Below are 13,644 nucleotides of genomic sequence, written 5' to 3'. Positions count from 1 at the left end.
GACATACTCCTTGAGTTTTGGGATCCAAAATACCTAAACCACCTTTATTTTTCAGTCAAATTCAATGCCTCCAAAAAGAATGTTTGAACCCAACCCTGCCACCCCAACGAGACCATACAAGGTGACAAACTAATTCAATAAGGTCATTGAATCCTATGTTATAATGATGTAGGAGAATCTTGGTTTCTTTGACAACCTTCTATCGACCAAAATATTCCCTTTTGGTTATTCATATTTTTTGTTCATGGAATGTTCCTTGTAATTCATGTTTTATCTTTCTGTTCATTTGGCCTCTTAATGTAGACCTATCATGGATCCTTTTCCTATGTTCATGGAACATAATTTGAGCATATGCAAGAGTTATCCTTTCTCTTTGCTTGTGGCATGTTCTTTCCTAGCAGCTTGAGTAACATGGAAGTTTGACTTCAACAAGGTTATGTTGACATTACAGTCATATTTGTTATTAGTGACATACACTTATTCAGATTGTAAGTAGCTACTGAGCTTGTTGTACAGTTAATAGTGTTAACTAAGCATTTCAGTTGCTATCGAGCTCTACAGTTGCTACCAAGTCCTTTGGATAGTTTTTAGTTTGCACCAAGTAGTTACAACTATGGTGATGATTAGTAGTGTAAACAAATCATCTTAGTGTATGCCAAGTTTACCAGTGAAAATCAAATTGTGCATTGTTTACCTAGTTCACAATTGATGTGATGTGAGTCTAGTGTTAACTGAGCTACTTAGTGTTAACTAAGTGACTCAATTTCTACTGAGCTTATAGAGAATCTAGTGTTGACCGAGCTATGCAGTTAGAACCAAGTGATTCAGTCTGTATGACAAGTTTTACAGTATTTATCGAGTCACTAGTATAGATTGAGTTCAAGACTACATGCAATTGATCAGTATGGACCGAGCTTCTACATCTATTGAGTGCATGATGATGCTGAGCTTTGGCAGTGGATGCCAAGTATTAGAACCTCACCGAGCCAGTCTTCAAAACCTAAATTTCTACACTTTGGCCAACTTTGTGAATTTTTTTGTAAACTTGTATTGTGGCCGACTTTGTAAATTTTTTATTAGATTGGTATATATGTAATGCACTGTATCACATCCAACATGATATATAAAACTAATATAATAAGAAGAGAAGAGCAAATTACAAAGCCTATAGCAGTATAAGGAGCAGCAAAGATTTATCTATCACAACAAGGTGATTACTACATTCAAAGGAATCTCATTTAGCAAACTAAGTTTCAGATTAGAGATCATCTATTATTTCATCCTGATAGGTGGATCAGTTAAATCCTTTCACAAGGTAGACCTAATAGTCTTATATAAGTCTCTTTACCGAGTGCATACTTTATTGTATGTTTGTAAATCCTTTTGCAAGGTGGACCTAGCAATCCTTATTGCTCCTAACAGGGAAGATCATCAGAAGTGATCATTGTAAGCCTTAATAGGCCAACTTTATACTGCAATACTAAAGCTTGTGGGTATCATCCACACCCTAGTTTTACTTCCTATTTGGAAGGTTCGTGGGTCACCGAATTGAGTGTCAAAAGTGTTATGTATGTTTTAATGTTTTTAGTTTCTCATGCATGCAATTAGATCAAAATTCACATGAAGGATTAATTGGTAATTAAGGATTAAGTTTTATTGTTACTGATTCACCCCTCCCCTCTCAGTAACTTAGCCAGTTATAATATTTCCAACAATTGGTATCAGAGCTTTGTGGTTCTCAGAGATAAGTTTAACATCTTGAGCAAAGATCAAAGGCTATGGAGGTATTTAGACTTGACAAGGCTAATGACAATGAGAAGATAGATTTGGAATTGGCTATTGGAAAACTCAAGAAAGCAAAAGAGAAACTTTCTCAATCCCTGTAAAGAAGAAAAGATCTTGCAATCCAGATGAATGATCAACTCTACATTGAAGAAAGCATTGAGAACATCCATTCAACAAACAATTTTGATGAAGTTGATAAAGCAATCAAAGAACCATTGGAAAAGAATGGTACACTCCAAGAAGAAGTGAGAAAATTGAGAAAAGAGTAAGAAATTTAGTCAGTAATATTGTGTGAATTCATGGAAGAGAAAAACAAGATAAAAGAAGAGATCGAAGGAAAGAACAATGAAATTCAGCACCTATCCCTTCTGCAAACAGATTTCATTGATCATCTCACCAATGCAAATAAAGAAATCATGAATCTAAGATTGGAGAATGAAAGATTGTAGAATGATCTGAACATTGAAAGGAAAACCAATGAGAGGATGATGAAATCTCAAGCAGACATGAAACAGTTAAATGAGCAAAGTCATTATAGACAAAAAGGAAAAGTAGAAATTGGATATATAGAAGAAGGTGAATCATCCAAGATAGGAGCTCAAAAGAATAAAAAAGCTACTTGTAGTCACTATGGTAAGATAGGTCATACATCAAACAAATGTTGGAGCAATGTGAAAGCTAAATTCAATGGAAAGTGCTATAATTACAATCAACATGGTCATAGAGCTAATGAATGCAAAGAGAAACCTAAGTTTGAAGGCAAATGTCACAAATGTAAGAAGCATGGGCACAAGTCATCAGAATGCAAAACTAAGATATTGAATCTAGTGGAGTAGATTGTAAAAGCTATATTTAGTTGGGACTATAACACTTGGTGCAGATGTCATTACTATGGAGAATTTGGACACATTGGAATGAATTGTAAGAAACATCATATGAGAAAAAGAGATGCTACCAAAAGATGTTTCATTTGTATAGAACTTGGTTATCTTGCCAAGAACTCTATGAATATTGGAAGAATTGAAGATGAAAAGAAGGAAAAAGCTGATAACATAAGAAAGAAGATGAAATAGAAATGGGTTCCAAAATCCTCTGAAAATGCAAGTCCAAGCATTGATGATCAAGTCACTAAAGAATTGGGTGACTCCACCATTTCTACTTGATTTCTCATAGGGGAACTAGAACTAGGATACTAAAGAAGACATCTAACATCAGTTCCAGTTGACAGAGGGAAAGATCCATTTTAGCATTCAAGATGCAAAGGGATCACTGAGTGAATAATGCCAGACACTACCAAGTTACTATCTTTACCGAGCAAGGTTGGGTTGTAAGACCCTATAGAGCAAGGTCAGGAGCTACTAAGTTTTATATGGTTACCGAGTTATGGAAGACTCTATTGATTATTCAATGTAAGTGATGTGGATGATAGTCTTTCATTTGAGTGAACAACCATACCAAGCATTTATGGCAATTGAAAGGATAAATTTGATAAAAAGGGTAAAATCAAAGTTATTTCTCATTGTGAATTTTTGAGAGCTATCTGTGCAAGGCAATCTTCAGAGCATTCAAGCGATTTGAGCAGATTGTTACAAAAAGTTTTCATATTTTATCAAACTCTACCGAGCGAAGATGGAATCCACCAACAGCAAGTCAAAGAAAGGTTCAGACATGTTAGTTCGAGGCATGAAATGGAAGGCACTAGATTTCAAGTTAAGTCCTGCAGTTGCGAAAACCCTAGATCTAAGTGGAGCATAGTTGCGAATTCTACCAAAGGTACTATTAATCAATGATATTCATTCACATTTCAAATGTGCTATTCAAGATATCAGAACTTTGGAGATGGATGAATCATTGAAGGAGTTATCCATTGATGGTGTGTTGAAACTTGAGCATCAACATCTTGAAATAAAAGGTTTAACCCACATTCCGCATATGCCATGAGATTTCCATGTAAAATGGATTAGATTTATCCTTAGTCATGTGCATAATGGTCAGTTGTGATTGGAACAACCAGTTTTGATAGCCAAGAAGATGATCCATAGGATCACTAGTTCCCAATGTTGGCAAAAGTGAAAATAACCAAAACCCTAGGTTGGGTTGAATTGGAGAAGAAAACCCTTACTGAGTGGGATGGAAGAGGAATGAAGATCAGTTGTGTTACTAACATAGAACTCAATTTTGGTATACATATCATTGCTCATAAGATCTACAATTTGAGTAGGTTGAATAGCGTGTCATGTGAAGTAGTTGATTTGGCATACGAGGTGGTCAAGAATAACCTGTCACTTGACCTTGCCAAGTTATTGTTGAATCAGTTCAACAAGAACATGAAAAGCATCAGAACTTCCAAGAAAAATCCATGTAAGTTCAGTTCACTCTTGACCTATTTATTTTTCTATGTTCAAAAGTTCTTCCCATCAAAAGGTATAGTAGTTTGGAGGAAAGATGTACCTGTTCTATATTAGATTAATGAGTATATTGCTAAAATGGGAGAGAACTATGCAAGCATTATGGATAACTACTTCAACGCGTTCAAAGAGAAAATGAACAATAGATTGAGGATTCCTAAGAAGCTAGTTGATGATTACAAAGATGATATTTGTTTCATGGTTGATAGTGAAAAAGTGTACATTTAGGCAGTTAGGTCAAGAATAGTATCGGTAAAACCTCTTGGATATGAGGTAAACATTGATGAAACCAAGGATATAATTAAGACATTGATAAATGAGCCTATTGATCCTAAAGCTGCTTACTTTGGCACTTATGATGAGGCAAAGGCCAGAATTGAACTTGAGATTAAACTCCCTCAAGCAATCACCAAGGGCAAGAAGAGAATTGCAAAACTAAAAACCAGCACCACTCTTATGTTGACTGAAGGCAAAGGAGATGACATTGAAGATGAAGAAGCAGAAGTTGAAGAAAAATCAAAGGATGAAGAGCCACTAAAGAAGAAAGGTAAGGTAATCATTACCAAGCCTGCCAAGACATTTGCTATTGTGTTTACCAGAAGATCATCTAGGAAGAAAGCAAATAAAGGAGGAGATGTAATCTTCAAGAGGCCTCCACCTACCTTCTAGGAAAGGTTAAAAGATTTAGAATCAAGATATGGGATAAAAAACTTCAAGGCATTGAAATATGAGATTAGGACTGTAGAAGAGCAAAAGCAGGTAGAGGATTTGATAATATCTAAGATGGATAAGTGGAAGTACTCACCAGACCAACTTGCTTAGTAGATTCTAATTTTTTTATTGGAAAGGATCAAGCCAAGATGGGAGAATGCCATGAAAACTAAAAAAGATATATATGAGTAAACCCTGAGTTAACTCATGCCGAGTTTGAAAGAAAAGGACGTAAAGGAATTGCTAAAGAAAAATGAAGAAAAGCTTACTTTGAGATTCAACACTTGTCATATACTCTTGAATGATATTGAGCATGTTGTGAAGAATTCTACAAACACATGTAAGAAAATTTATGCTCTTCACAAGCCGAGTGATTTTGTTGTCAGTGTTAGTGACAAAGATGATGATGATAATGATGAAAAAGAGAAAGATGAAGATATTGATAATGAAGAAGTCACTCATTTTGATAATGTTGATGATGAAGAGGAATGGGGGTAGGAAGATACTGAGGAAGATTTACCAGATGTGCAAGATATTGAGGAGACTAACCCAGTAAAGATTGCTGCAGTGGTCATAGCCTCACTTCCTCATTCTCCAAGCAAAAATTTGAAAACACCAAGCCCGAAGAAATCTTTAGTAGGATTGATTGTGACTAGCATTGAAAGCACAAGCACTCAATCAATCTTTGCACCCATCTAGCTCAGCACCACATTGACTAAAATGGCAAGAACTTCATCTACCAAGCTATCAACACTTCCTTCTACATCAGTTTTGGTAACACCTAGTATTTCTTCTATTGGTATTTCAAAAATGAGTGCAGTATCAACTTTTTCAGCAGGTCCTACCATTTCTACAATTGTTTATATTCCTAGTATGCAATTAATAAGTGCAAAGACAGTTGAGACCAAGCCTCAGCCAAGCACAAAATTTTTGGGAAAAGAAAAAGAGAAGAAAGAAGATATAGATCTTGATGAAGAGATTGTCATTCCTAATTGAGACATCTCAAACCTCACTCTTGATCAGATGCATGTTTTTGGTGAAACTCTTTGAAAGAAAGCTAAGTAGCAAAGGCTTAGAGAGGAAAGGAATGAGGAATTCAAAATAATTGAGGATGCTAAGAATATCCTTGCAAAGGCTCTAAAACTTAGGTTGATACTTCTCAATCAATTTTGGACCAATTAGCAGAGGTAGTCCATAAATTTAATGAAGATTTGGATGGACAGGACAAATTGTTGCAGACAGCTGAGAATAAGTTTGAGAATAAAGTTATGGAACTTATTTCTCAACAACTCGCTATTCATCAAGTAGAATTATCTACTATTCTAGGCTCACTGGAGACCTCCTACAAAAATGTCTCTTTACTTTTCGATAAACTTTGTGATACATCAAATTTTACTAAAGAAATAAGAGATAAATTATCTAAGATTGATGAAGATATGAAGGCAAGTGCACAATAGCTACAACTTGACCCAAGTTCTAGTTCTACCCACTTCAACAAGATCAGATTTCTACCTAATAAGTAGGCAGAAATGATAAGAGAAGACACAACAATAAGGGCTACATTGATAGATATTCATAACATGATTCTCCAAAACATGGATGCATGGCAGCAACACATTGCACATGGAAAAATACTCATCCGTGAGAATAACTTCTCCATTGTAGACCATATGATACAATGGTCAACAGAAGTGCAAATTGCATTCACATGCAAGGTGTTGCAAGAGAATTGGTGCAAGACTTTGGCACTTATCTTAATGGTACATTCTGATTTCTTGTCACATTTTGGCATTATTGTATAGAATACATAGCATAAATATTTGGCATTAATGTCAAAAGGGGGAGAAGATTGGAGAAGATTGAAGATTGTAGAAAAGATGTATATTGAATAAAGGGGGAGAAGATGTATATAGATGTATTGTGTAAAGGAGAAGATGTATAGTAGACTTTATATTATGTATGGGGGAGCATTATCATATAATGCATATATAGATTCTCAGAGATACAAGTCTTACAAAACAATTTTGAAAAATCTCAAAAATAGTATGCTCTGCCGAGTTGGAGACATAAGGTGATAGATATAAGATGTTCTTGAACATTTTTGAATTCATTTTTGACTAATAAGTGTTTTTGTCACTAATGCCAAAGGGGGAGATTGTTGAAATTATAGTCATATTTGTTATTGGTGACATACACTTATTTAGATTATAAGCAGCTACAGAGCTTATTGCATAGTTAATAGTGTTAACCAAACATTTTAGTTGCTATTGAGATCTATAGTTGCTATTGAGTCCTTTTGATAGTTTTCAATGTGCACTAAGTAGTTACTACTATGATGATGATTAGTAGTGTAAATTGAGCATCTCAGTGTATGCCAAGTTTACCAGTACAAAATAAGTTATGCAGTGAAAATTGAGTTGTGTAGTGCTTACCAAGTTTGTAGTTGATGTGATATGAGTCTAGTGTTAACCAAGCTACTCGGTGTTAACAAAGTGACTCAGTTTCTACTGAGCTCGTAGAGAATCCAGTGTTGACCAAGCTATGTAGTTAGAACCAAGTGATTCAGTCTATATGATAAGTTTCACAGTATTTGCCAAGTCACCAATGCAGACTGAGTTCAAGACTACTTGGAAGTAATCAATATGGACCAAGCTTCTACGTCTACTAAGTGCATGACAATACTGAGCTTTCACAGTGGATGCCAAGTATCAAAACCTCATCGAGCCAGTCTTTAGAACCTGAGTTTCTACACTTTGGCTGACTTTGTGATTTTTGTGTAAACTTATATTGTGGCCGACTTTGTAATTTTGTAATTGGATTGGTATATATGTAATGTATTGTATTACATCCAACATGATATATAAAAGTAATATAATAAGTAGAGAAGAGTGAATTACAAAGGCTACAATAGTATAAAGAGCATCAAAGATTTATCTATCACAGCAAAGTGATTACTACATTCAAAGGAATCTCATTCAACAAACCAAGTTGTAGATTAGAGATTAGTTACTTTTTCATCCTGACAGGTGGATTAGTTAAATCCTTTCACAAGGTAGACCTAACAGTCTTATGTAAATCTCTTTACAGAGTGCATACTTCATTGTATGTTTGTAAATCCTTTTTCCAGGTGGACCTAGTAGTCCATATTGCTCCGAACAGGGCAGATCATCAGAAGTGATCATTGTAAGCCTTAATGGGCCAACTTTATACTACAATACTAAAGCTTGTGGGTATTATCCCCACCCTAGTTTTGCTTTCTATTTGGAAGGTTTCTAGGTCACCAAATTGTGTGTCAAAAGTGTTATGTATGTTTTAATGTTTTAAGTTTCTCATGCATGCAATTAGATCAGAATTCACATGAAGGATTAATTGCTAATTAAGGATTAAGTTTTATTGGTTACCGATTCACCCCTCCCTTCTTAATAACTTAGCTAGTTATAATATTTTCAATAGGTTATGTGTAATATAAAGGCTTTCCATGGCCTTGGGATCTTGTCTTGGATAATGTGTGGAACTATCTTTATCCTTGAAATGTTTTTATATTAATTGTAAGGTCTTTGATTTCTCCTTTGGGTTAGGACCTATCTTTCTAATAGATTTACCAACAAACTGACTTGTGGTCTTATGGGGTATATAACTTGAGATCTAAGATTTGGATAAGAACAAATGAAGTTACATAGAAGAAATAAATTAGGAATTTAGCTCTATAATCCTGAGCTTCTAAGACTTTTATTGTAATTTGGATGTTTATGGCTATAATTAGGTAGACCTTATGCATTTTATTTTAAAGGAAGATTGTCTCATCATATTTGCATTAGATTTAATATAGTTTCTTTTGGTTTCTGTTAGAATTCTTTAGAATAATTGAGAGGGGGGGTGAATCAGTTATCCAAGGTCTAAATGCCCTAATAATACTTTTTCACAAATTATAGTGAGGCCATAAAATTTTCATCCATCCAAGCTTAAATCAATCATCTTAGCAAGTTACGACAAATCAACATGCGGGAATAAAACATGCAAGATCAACACATGACACAGTAATTTACATGGAAACCCAATTTGGGAAAAACCACCAGTAACATGCTACTTGATTTTCACTCTTCTAAAGTGATGCCCTGTTAAAAGCCTTCCCTATTAAAAGCTTACAACACACTATTAAATGTGACCTTGTTAGAGGATTTCACCATACTATTAGGAATGGGCCTGGTTAAAGGACTTTAGAACATTCACTTAGAATGTCACCCTATTAAAGGATTTACAACATGGCTATTAAACCAACCTAAGTCCATAGGATTTAAACTATTTGTTACAACTGTTAAAGAGTAACAATAATAACCTTTTGATTTGATACAACTTACAACATATTTTGCAGATTTCAGATCACATTTCAGTTCAGTCCTTTTTCTTAGCTTTAATCACTTTAGCTCTGATAGCTTGTCATCTCAAGCTTCGTCTCCTTGAGTCTTCTTACTCATCATACCAATGCAACCATATCTATGGTCATCTGTTGAAGTAGAGTAACTGTACACTCTTACTCCTTAGCACCTCCTTCAACACTTTATGCTTTTATGCTTGACCTCCTCTCACACTTTGCTTCGAGACCTTATGACTCCTTAAACAGAAATATGGATTGCCTTTGCTGCTCAATTCTCCCTCTCCAATTTTAGGGTTTCAAATGGATTAGGTAAGATACAATATATCTACCCCATATCTTGCTCTTATCTAGAAACTTCGTCTAGATTCCAGTTGTATTCTCAAAAAATGTTCTACATGGTGTTCTGTGCCACCAGCTCATCACTCTTATCTTCTATTCGATTCACAGAATTCAAGATAACAACCTTGTCGGTTTAGATCTGGCGAATCTTCGATCTTTAAAATAATGTAGCAACTCGGCACTATTGGTTTACTGATGCTCGACATCTCTGTGTTACTTGGCCCTTGTATTTGCTCAGTACTTTAATTTGCTCAACACTTGTATTTGCTGGGCACCTGTATATGCTCGGCACTTGTATTTGCTCGGCACTCTCTTTCTAATGAACTTAGTTAGGCTTTACAAATGACTTAGCTAAAACCTTACATCTTTGATATGTTTTAGTGTGCCCATTCTCTGTGTCTTAGAGTATGTCATCAATACATTATTCTAGCAATGGCTTAGCTGATCCTTTTACTTCATTACAACATCATAACTTCAACCTTTCTCTAGGTGTTCTAGTTACATCTTATTGATTGCCTCCTCCTTGTCAATCAACCAATTGATAGTATTTGGATTACTAAAGCAATTGTCATTCCTGCAAGTAGCAAGTTTGACATCAATGACAAAACAATGATTGAGAACATTCTTTACCAGTTCCATTACTTGTTATGTATGATCTCTTCAGTCATTTCCAACAATCTCCCTCATGATCTTTTCAATCATTTCCAACAATATCCCTCATGATCTTTTCAATCATTTCCAACAATCTCCCTCTTTAGCATTGATGGCAAACCAAACTGATCAATTGATCAACTTAGTTACCACCAAGATTGTATACGTTGTTCTGCTTCTTTCTATTTCTTCCTCTTGACTGCTGCATCCTTACTACTGATCTCATATATCTCCCTCTTGCTTTGTATTTATCAGTTCTTTGCATATTTCTCTCTCTTTGACATAAATGCCAAAGATGTAGCATCTTTAATATACACAATATAAGCTTTGACTATGATGTCTTCTCCCTCTGTCACCATGCTTGTGACTGATTTGGAGTTTCTGCTCCTCTTGTTATCCTCTGCATCATTCTTCAGATATTTCAATGATTTATTCCTATTGATGCAGGGAAGCTTCCTTGTTGCTTTATACTGCTTGAGTTAGGGGCATTACCCCTAAGTTTCCTCTAAGATATTCATAAGTATCCTTGGGCAATGGTTTGGTGAAGATATCTGCAGTTTGTTCCTTTGTGTGAATGTACTCCAACTTCGCTTGTTTGTCTTCTACCAATTCTCTGACATAATAATACTTGATTGCAATATGCTTGGTTTTTGCATGCATTACTGAATTTTTGGATATGTTTATAGCACTTATGTAATCACAATACAATATCATAGGTTTAGTTACCTCTTCTTTCATTCTTTTCAATAGATGTGTGAGCCATACAATGTTTGTACAATTGACTGTTGCTGCCACATATTCTGATTCTGTAGTGGACTGGGGTGTGCATGTTTTTTCTTGCTAGTCCAAGTAACTAGTCTTTCACCTAAAAATAATGCACCTCCACTTGTGTTTTTTCTGTCATCAATGTTGCCTCCCCAATCTGCATCTGTATATGCATTGAGCTCAAACTTCTCATTCTTTTTGTAATATAGACCAAAGTTGTCAGTTCCTTTGAGATACCTCATTATTCTTTTTACTGCTATTAGATGATTTTCTTTTGGATTAGCAGAGAATCTAACTACTATTCCAACTGCTAATGCTATGTCTGGTCTACTATGTACAACATATTGTAGTTTTCCAATCATGGATCTATACATTGTTTGATTGACTTCATTTGATACATCATTTTTGGATAGCTTATTTCCTGTTGCCATTGGTGTGCTGACTGGTTTGGACTCCTCCAATCCAAATTTTTTAAGTATCTCTTTGATGTACTTTGATTGTGTCACAAATATACCATGTTTTAGTTGATGTACTTGCAATCCAACAAAAAATTTGATTTCTCCAAACATAAACATCTCAAACTCATGCTTCATTTTGTCAACAAAGCCTTTACAAAGCACTTCCTTTCCTCCAAAAACTATGTCATCCACAAAGATCTTAGATACAATAATATCCTTACCTTCTTCTGATTTGATGTACATGTTTTTGTTATCATCAATTCTTTCAAATCTTATTTGCACTAGATACTTGTGAAGTCTCTCATACCATGCTCTGGGTGCTTGTTTCAGACCATAAAGTTCTTTATGTAGTTTACAAACCATATCCCTATTGTTATCATCAACAAATCCCTCTAGTTGTTCAATATAGACTTCCTCTTCTAATATACCATTTTGAAAAGCAGATTTTACATCCATCTGATAGACTTTAAAACCTTTATATGTAGCATATGCAAGTAAAGTTCTTACTCCTTCCATTCTAGCAACAGGGGCGAATGTTTCCCCATAGTCTAATCCTTCTTCTTGAGCATAACCCTTACATACTAGTCTAGCTTTGTTTCTAGTAATCTTACCATTCTCATCTAACTTGTTTCTAAATACCCACTTGGTGCCAATCACATTCTTGTCAACTGGTCTGGGAACCAAACTCCAAGTTTTGTTTTTCTTTATTTGATCAATCTCTTCTTCCATAGCTTTATACCAGTCATCATCTTGCAATGCACCATATACTGTTTTAGGGTAAAATTTGCTGATCAAACATGATTCATGTCTTAGTCTATTCTTTGTCATTGGTCTTGCATCTTTGTCACCAATTATCTGTTCAACAGGGTGATGTCTTTTTACATATTTGGATAATCTTAGTTCAGTCCTTGTTTCCATGTTTGATCTTTCAGATTCAGGGTCACTATGCACTGAGTTGTCAGGTTGTTCTTCATCTCTTTCATGTGTACGAACTTCAGGATTGGAATGTGCATTTTTCTCATTCTGCAACTCGGCTTTTGAATGTAACTCGGCATTCACTAGTTGTGACTCGGCTAAAATTGAAATTTGTTGTTGAATTTTGATTTGATTGTTAGCATTCTCGTCAACAGGAATTCCTTCATAAGAATACACAAAGGTTCTGTATTCGTCCATTTTCTTTGGTTCTTCAGCTTGGACTTCTGTATGCTCATCAAAGTTTACATTTGCACTTTCCACAATTTTGTTAGTGTTAGTATTCAAACACTTATATGCTTTACTTCTAGTGGAGTAACCAAGGAATATCCCTTCATCACTTCTTGCATCAAATTTTTCATTTCTAGCATCTTTAAGGATAAAGCATTTGCAACCAAATACTTTGAAATGTTTCACATTGGATGAGTGACCATACCATAATTCAAAAGGTGTTGTGTTTGTACCTTTCTTGACTTGTACTTGGTTCAGTGTATGAACAACTACACTTATAGCTTCTCTTTAGTATCTTAGAGCAACAGTCTTTTCCATCATTAATGTTCTGGCACAGTCAATCATAGATCTATTTCTTCTCTCAACAATTCCATTTTGTGGGGGAGTTCTAGGAGCTAACATTTTTCATTTGATTCCTTTGTCATTACAAAATATCTCGAATTCATTTGATGTGAATTCACCACCTCTGTCTGATCTCAAGCATTTCAAACTCTTTCCTGTTTCCTTTTCAACTCTTGCCACATACCACTTAAACATTCAAAAAGCATTTGATTTTTGTTTTAAGAACATAACAGTCATTATTCTAAAATAGTCATCAACAAACAAAATTATGTATTTATCTCCTTTATAGCTTTTTACTTCCATTGGACCACATAAGTTAGTATGAACTAACTCAAGTAATTCTTTAGATGTATAGTTTTTGCTTTTGAAACTTGATTTTGTCATCTTTCCTAGCTGACATTGTTTGCACATGATATTATCAGGCTTCTTCAATTTTGGTAAACCTCTAACTTTCTTCATTTTACTAATATTGACCAGATTGTCAAAGTTGAGATGACATAGCCTTCTATGCCATAACTATTCATCATCAAATTTTGCAACAAAACAAGAGACATTAGCCATATCAAGGTAAAACAGATTACTTCTTGTTTGATCTCCTTTTCCTATC

Source organism: Cupressus sempervirens, chromosome 7 (assembly GCF_028749045.1).
Source record: "Cupressus sempervirens isolate cs-2001-9-10 chromosome 7, ASM2874904v1, whole genome shotgun sequence".
NCBI classification, from domain to species: Eukaryota; Viridiplantae; Streptophyta; class Pinopsida; order Cupressales; family Cupressaceae; genus Cupressus; species Cupressus sempervirens.
This window is presented reverse-complemented; position numbering follows the sequence as displayed.